Source organism: Falco cherrug, chromosome 7 (assembly GCF_023634085.1).
Source record: "Falco cherrug isolate bFalChe1 chromosome 7, bFalChe1.pri, whole genome shotgun sequence".
Classification (NCBI taxonomy): Eukaryota; Metazoa; Chordata; class Aves; order Falconiformes; family Falconidae; genus Falco; species Falco cherrug.
Window position 1 is genome coordinate 5,505 of NC_073703.1, and position 6,137 is coordinate 11,641.

The 6,137-nt window shown below is 53.8% G+C and overlaps 1 long non-coding RNA gene across 9 annotated transcripts; it reads left to right on the top strand.

Moving 5' to 3' along the window:
- The first annotated feature begins 228 nt into the window (after positions 1-228).
- Positions 229-5,647, top strand: LOC129736437 (uncharacterized). Of its 9 annotated transcripts, none has more exons than XR_008733033.1 (6): positions 318-332; positions 1,131-1,218; positions 1,936-2,111; positions 2,634-2,765; positions 4,135-4,241; positions 5,402-5,647. It is a non-coding gene; the product is annotated as an uncharacterized LOC129736437 (long non-coding RNA). The 9 variants fall into 9 exon arrangements; XR_008733032.1 differs by having other exon boundaries at positions 1,131-1,178; XR_008733030.1 differs by lacking the exon at positions 1,131-1,218 and having other exon boundaries at positions 229-332.
- The last annotated feature ends 490 nt before the right edge of the window (positions 5,648-6,137 follow it).

Below are 6,137 nucleotides of genomic sequence, written 5' to 3' on the forward strand. Positions count from 1 at the left end.
ATGGCAGCAGCGCTCCACCAACAGGGCCGGCTGCAGTACCCAATTATATTTCGCTAGGTGGCAGCAGAGCTCCACCAACAGGGCCGGCTGCAGTACCCAATTATATTTCGCTAGATGGCAGCAGCGCTCCAACTATCGGGCAGCGCATGCGCAGAAACGACGTGACGCCAAAGGGGCGGGGCTTCCGGCCTCGTACGTTTGGGCTACGCGTACGGCCCCGGAAGGTGGGTTCATTTCCGGCCCGCGCGGCGCGCTGGAGTGGCTGTGGGGGTGCGGAGCCTTCGCCGGGAACCTGGAAGAGTTTCGGGCCGGGACGTGCGGCGGCGCGCTGGGTGAGCGCTCGGGCTGAGGGCGGCCGGGGGCCGGCGGGCAGCGGCCGAGTCGGGGGGATGTGGCGGCCCGGCGCTCGGCCGCGGCAGGGAGCGCCTGGTGCCGGCGGCGGGCGGGCTGAGGCAGGCGGGCGGCCCGGCCCGGGACCGGCGGGGCTGCCGCCGGTTCTCGTCTCCCCGGCAGGGACGGTGGTCAGCGGGCTCCTCACGGGGCTCCCCTTTTTTGGGTGTTGGTTTTTTTTTTTTTTTTGTCTCTCGGAGCCGCGCCGCTACCTCGGCGAGGAGCGGCGGCGGGGCGGCCCCGGTGCTCGCTTGTGGCGGCGGGGCGCGGGAGAGGGGTCGGCCATCGGCGCCCCGCCGCCCACCCGCCGCCTCCGGGCTGCCCGGGCAGCCGCCGCAGCCGCCGCAGCTCTGCGCGGGGCTTTGTCTTTCCCCCAGCCGCTGGCCTGAGCCGTGGCAGCCGGCTGGGGCTGCCGGCCCGCGCGGGCCGCAGAGGCTGCCTTGGGGCCTGCGGTAACGCTGTCGCGGGGTGGGGTGGCTCAGGAGCCTCTTCCCGCCCCTGGGAGCGGGCAAAGGCAAGAAAAGAAAGCCGGTAGCAGAATCCCCACCCGTCGCCCCCGACTGCTGATTTCTCCGCAAGCGTTTAACCACCGGGATGGGCTGGGAGGCAGCAGCTACTCAGGTGTCTGGCTGATCTTGTGTCGTGACAGTCAGGTCCGGGTCCGGAGCAGCCGAGGGGAAGAGGCCTTTTGATTTGCTTCCCAGTGAAACGGGGGTCTTTTGTTTTTCCTTTGTCCCTAGGTTCGTCTGGAATTGTACATTGACAAATCAAGGGGAGCGGAACCGAAGGTCAGTCGAGATGTTACTTTTCCACGTGTGCCTTGTGCTTGTGAGTCGGACTGCTGACTACGGAGGGATAACCTTTGTACTTGCCGAGGGCCCGCGAGGCTCCGTGTGCCCGCTGCTTCCGAGTGCTGCGCTGCGGCTCGGGCAACGGCCGGGGAGGAATTGTCGGTCCCTCGTGGTTACGCAGCCGGGCCTGCTAGGCGCTTGAAGCAGCGCGTCCGGTCGGGCAGTATTATTTTTCTAGATTGTAAATGAGCCCGAGGTATAAACCCACTTACGTTTCTGTATGGCGGTGTACTTTGTCAGAGAGCTCAGATGTACTGATGGAGCTGGCACAGAGTTCCCTTGGGACTCCAGATTTGACTGTCTTGTTGAAAGGCTCCAGAGCCTCCTTTGAAAGTCGCTTGACAAAGCACAGCTTTGCCGTGATTTTTATACTGGAATTCCGACTGTAATGCCAATGCCACGTGTTAGCCTTTCTCCAGCAGCTATTAAAAGCAGAATGAGCGTTAAGAATCTGATTACCTTTTAACTAAATTCAAAACAAAGCTGCGGGGTGAAGCGACTGGAAGCGTCCTGCCAGTCTGACGTGGGTATCGCTGCCGTGCGTGTTTTCTGCCTGTCTACTGATCGCCCCTGCCTCTTGTTGTGCCCCGGTAATTCCTCTGGGGAAGGCGTTGGGCTCTGACTGCAGCGCACCCCGACTCCCTCCTGACCCCTGCGAGACGTGATCGGTGTTTGCCTTCCTCCCCTTTCACAGGGCCTCGGCTGTTGCGTGCAGAGAAGCTGTCAGCCTTGTGAGAGAGCATGCAGCCGGCAAGCGCATCGTGGTGCTTCGGTACCGAGCTGAGACCGCAGGCGTCCGTCTTTTGTTTGCGAAAAGGGATCGCGAGGAAAGGTGCTGACATTGGAGGGGGAAAGGTGGCGGGAGAACAGGTAGGAGGCAGCTCTTTCAACCGGTTTTAGGCTTAACTCCTGTGTTCCTGAGCAAGGTTCTGGGCTTCGAGGGGTTTGCTTTTGGCTTTTTGCCTTCAGCGCGTCCTCTGTCACCGCTGTCGGCGTGCGCTGAGCTGCTGCTTAGGGAACTGTGGCGATACAGACCGTGTGCGTGCCAACCGTCCTCCAGGCTATAGCTGTATTCTACCCTAAAAAAAGCTTTCCGTAATACTATGCTTCCGTTAGGACGCAATTTTCTCGAGTTCCCCCCACCTCAGGGTGATTTTCCCACACCCCTAACCCCAACCCCTAAGCCCACCTGCAACACCCCATTTTCTCCTAGGCTTTTAGGAGTGGCCTGAGAGGTGCTTGCAGGGTATTCCATTTTGCCTTAGACAGCTTAGGAGACCAACCACATGCCTGGAGATCTGTATCTATCCTTAGGCTCCTAGTGGGATTCACACAAAACCAGTATGTGTGGGCACGTTCTCCTAGCAGCTCGGTGTCTTTTTGCTGTTGCAGAGGTGATTTCCAGGCGGAGCTGACCAGTGGGGTTCTCTGGCTGAGGGGAAGACCAGCAGTCAGCTGGTGGATGTGCTTCTGGAAGAAATAGCAACGGGAGCTCTAAGAGAGGGAAATGGCTTCCCTGCATGGGTATGTGGAAGCTTTCTTCACTGCTTGTTTCCACTGAGATTAATTGGTAATAAATACCCATTAGGAAGGTGGGAGAATTACTTTCGTGGCCGGTGTCTTCAATGTTCACCTTCTTCTTAGTGTAAACACTGAAAACTTTAAAGCCAGGGAAACTCAGGTGCACTAGAAAAGCTGAAACGGTGAGCATACTGAAGACATAGCTGAAGTAGCCACACTTTACAATGATGCCACGTGAACCACCGGACATGCAGGTATTTCTAGTGGGCTCGAGCCCCTGCTAATGCTGCGCTATACGGCCAAGCCAAAGTAACAGCTTCCTGCTGCTGAAAAGCCTCATCCTCCTCCCCTCTCCCTGCCCCGGTACTGGTGGCCGTGACCGGGAAGTGTCCAGCAGAGCAGTATTTGGGTTTTCCCGGGTTACTTCTCTGCTGACGAGATTAATGCAGACAAGCGCCAGAATGACTAAGTAGCAAGACTACATTGTAAGGAATGACTGCTTCTTGTGGCATGAGGAAGTTCATTCAACTCACAATGTCCCATTGCACCGTACCCCAGCACATGGGGGAAGCAGGCAATGATACAGGGACAAGGAAGCGTTGCAAGAATTCTTCACGTCATACTAAGCACGACTGTATCCAGAGGTTCTCTCTGGGATAGAGTAGCATTTCTTTGATCCTTCGACATCTTTTCCTCAGCCTTTCCAGAAGCTTGAGCCGGTTTCCCTGCCATTCCTGAAAGGTATTTCCAAGGAAGATCTTTCCTTTTCTGGTTTTGTTGGGCAGAACCTCTCAGAGAGTCCCATTTTTTTTCCACCCTGGAGCACTCGAGACAAGTTGCAAAGGTGCTGACAGATGTGTTTTGTAGTACTGCGAGACCCACACAAAAGACCTATCCCTAATATAATCCCTAAATCCCTAAAACAAATGTAATCCTTAATTAAATCTCTAATCCCTAAAACCTAAGTAACGTCAGTTTAATTCTTTGCATAAGGATAAGTTGTCAATGAGGTCTTCAGTGCTGTACCTGCTTGCATCAACTAGTTCTTGGATTGGCTCTTTCCTTTTCAGGAGAATGGGATTAAATTAGGGATTAAATTAGTTTTATAAGACTAGCTAGGTTTATCAGACTTACAAAGCTGGAGTGCCCACCACAAGCTCTAACACCTGAAGGCCCTCTGCAGACAATGGCAGTGCAAGCTTGTGCCTTTTCTGTGATGGGAGTTTTTCCCATATTCTTTCTCTCTATTTCCACTTTTCACGTGGAAATTCCATTTCTAGGAGAGCCGCGTTATTTTCGTGCACGTTGAGAGGCAGCTCCTGTGCAGACCGGAACACATGTTCGGTGCTAACACAGCTGTAATTTCTTTCAGGAGGAGGCGGGGAGCGCTGAAGCTTTCGTGGCCAAGCCCCGGAGCCAGGATGTCAGGGAGAAGCAGGAGTATCTGAGCCAGCTGAAGAACAAGCTGGGAGATCTACTGTAAGTATGGAGGGAAGGGGCTGATGGGGACAGTAGCTCAGGACCGCGCGTGCAGAGGGAACCCCGCAGTGGACGCAGTGTGCGTGGCCAGCGCAGGCCTCCCTGCGCTACAGGGCTGTGCCCGTTGCAGTGAATGCCGAGACCTGGCTGAGCCCGGCTCTGCGGAACACTGCGAGCAGCAGTCCCCGACCCAAAGAACTTTGGCGTGGCAGACAGCGAGCAGAGATCAGTTGTACCACTAATCCACTTCGGTACAGTGCTCCTCTGTCGCGACGGAGGGAAGACACAGTCACTCAATATGAGTGATCAGCAGACTTCGTTTATTGTACCTTACAGTCACCTTTTATGCCTTGTTATAATTAGCTCATACGTATTACAAAAGTTAAGCTCATTATTGGTGAGTTGCCTAAATATCAAGCCCACCCCTAGTTTCTCTTCTGTAGTTATCTGTTCCCACCTGCAACATTCTTTTCCCACCGAAATCTTCCTGTTATTGTGTAACAAGAACAGCCAAAGGCAGCGTATTTGTGCTTTACTTCAGATAAGCTGAGAGCGATGTGCATTTTTGTCTAGCCAGCTAGACTATGTTTATGTGAACTTTTTCAGCTAGCCAGTTATCCACACTCCTCAGCTCTCCAAAAATAGCGGTAAAATCCTGTACATCTTCAGAGACTGGTTCTGAGGAGTGGGAAGAGCAAATAGGACTGACAACTGGTGCAAATCTGAGAAATAATTCCACCTCAAAACAAGAGGCAATTACTGCATTGAAAAAAAGTCTGGTGCCACACCGAGCACCGAGGAGAACGCCAGAGGTGGGCAGGTGCCTGTGAAGTGAAATCCTGTCCAACGTGGGCGCTGGATTAGCAAGAAGTACAGTTCTGTAATAAGGGATATCAATGCACAATAGAGTGAAATTAAGGTCTTCCCAGGTTATCATGAATCTAAGATTTCTTAACTTCCGGTCAGTTTGACGTTTAGCATTCACCAGTCTTTATTGCACATTTGTTTAACAACGGGATGCTAGTAGAGGCAGAGATGACTGTATCAAAAGACATCTCTGCTCTGCATTTCGGGCAACATGGATTCTCAGTGTGACACAAGTAAGTAAATGTTCTTTTCACATACCACAACGTAATGGTGACTGTGTTGTTTTGGAACAGAGAGGGGAAGGCAGATGATCTGAAGACTGCTTTCTGTGCGATTGATCCCGGTATCGACGATCAGACGCTAGATACCTACGTTGACCTGCCGGATCAAGAAGATGTGCCTGTGGAAACTGCACTCGAGAGGCTGCTTGCTGGATATGCGAGACGAGTAGGGCCCTCGCCCAGGGAGGGAAGCACGACAGGCTTTGGAGGGGAGGAAGGAGACTTCCAATAATAAGAATAAATGGACTGTTTGATCTACGGGTTTGGGTGCCAAGCCGAGAGTTGGAGTTACTGCGTTAAATACTTCTTCCCATTGCATATGGAGGTACAGCTCGTAAGAGCTGAGTGGGTGGGCTAGCTTGAGCTATCGGAAGCACTTTCATCTTAAGCAGCACAGCACTCCGAGACAATTTTACAGCCTCTGCAGAGTCATTTTAGCTCAGCAAGACCTGTGGTGGGAGGCTGCCTGATCCCCAGACAGAGGCTTCACACCCCCGGGGCGCCGAGGCACTTCAGGGTGTCAGGCGCTCTGCTTGGTGACACAAGAGCTGTGCTCCACAGCCATTGCTAGAACCTGAGAAGCCACCGTCAGGCTCCAGGCTGCAGCGTGGCTGCTTTGGCCCTTGGCCCTTACGGTCCCTTGTCTCAAAGAAAGAGGGTTTCAAAGATTCCTTTGCAAAATAAGGTGCCGGTTGCAAGCAAAAGGTGAGGTCAGCCCACACGAAGTCTGCTATCGTGTCTGTCCCCG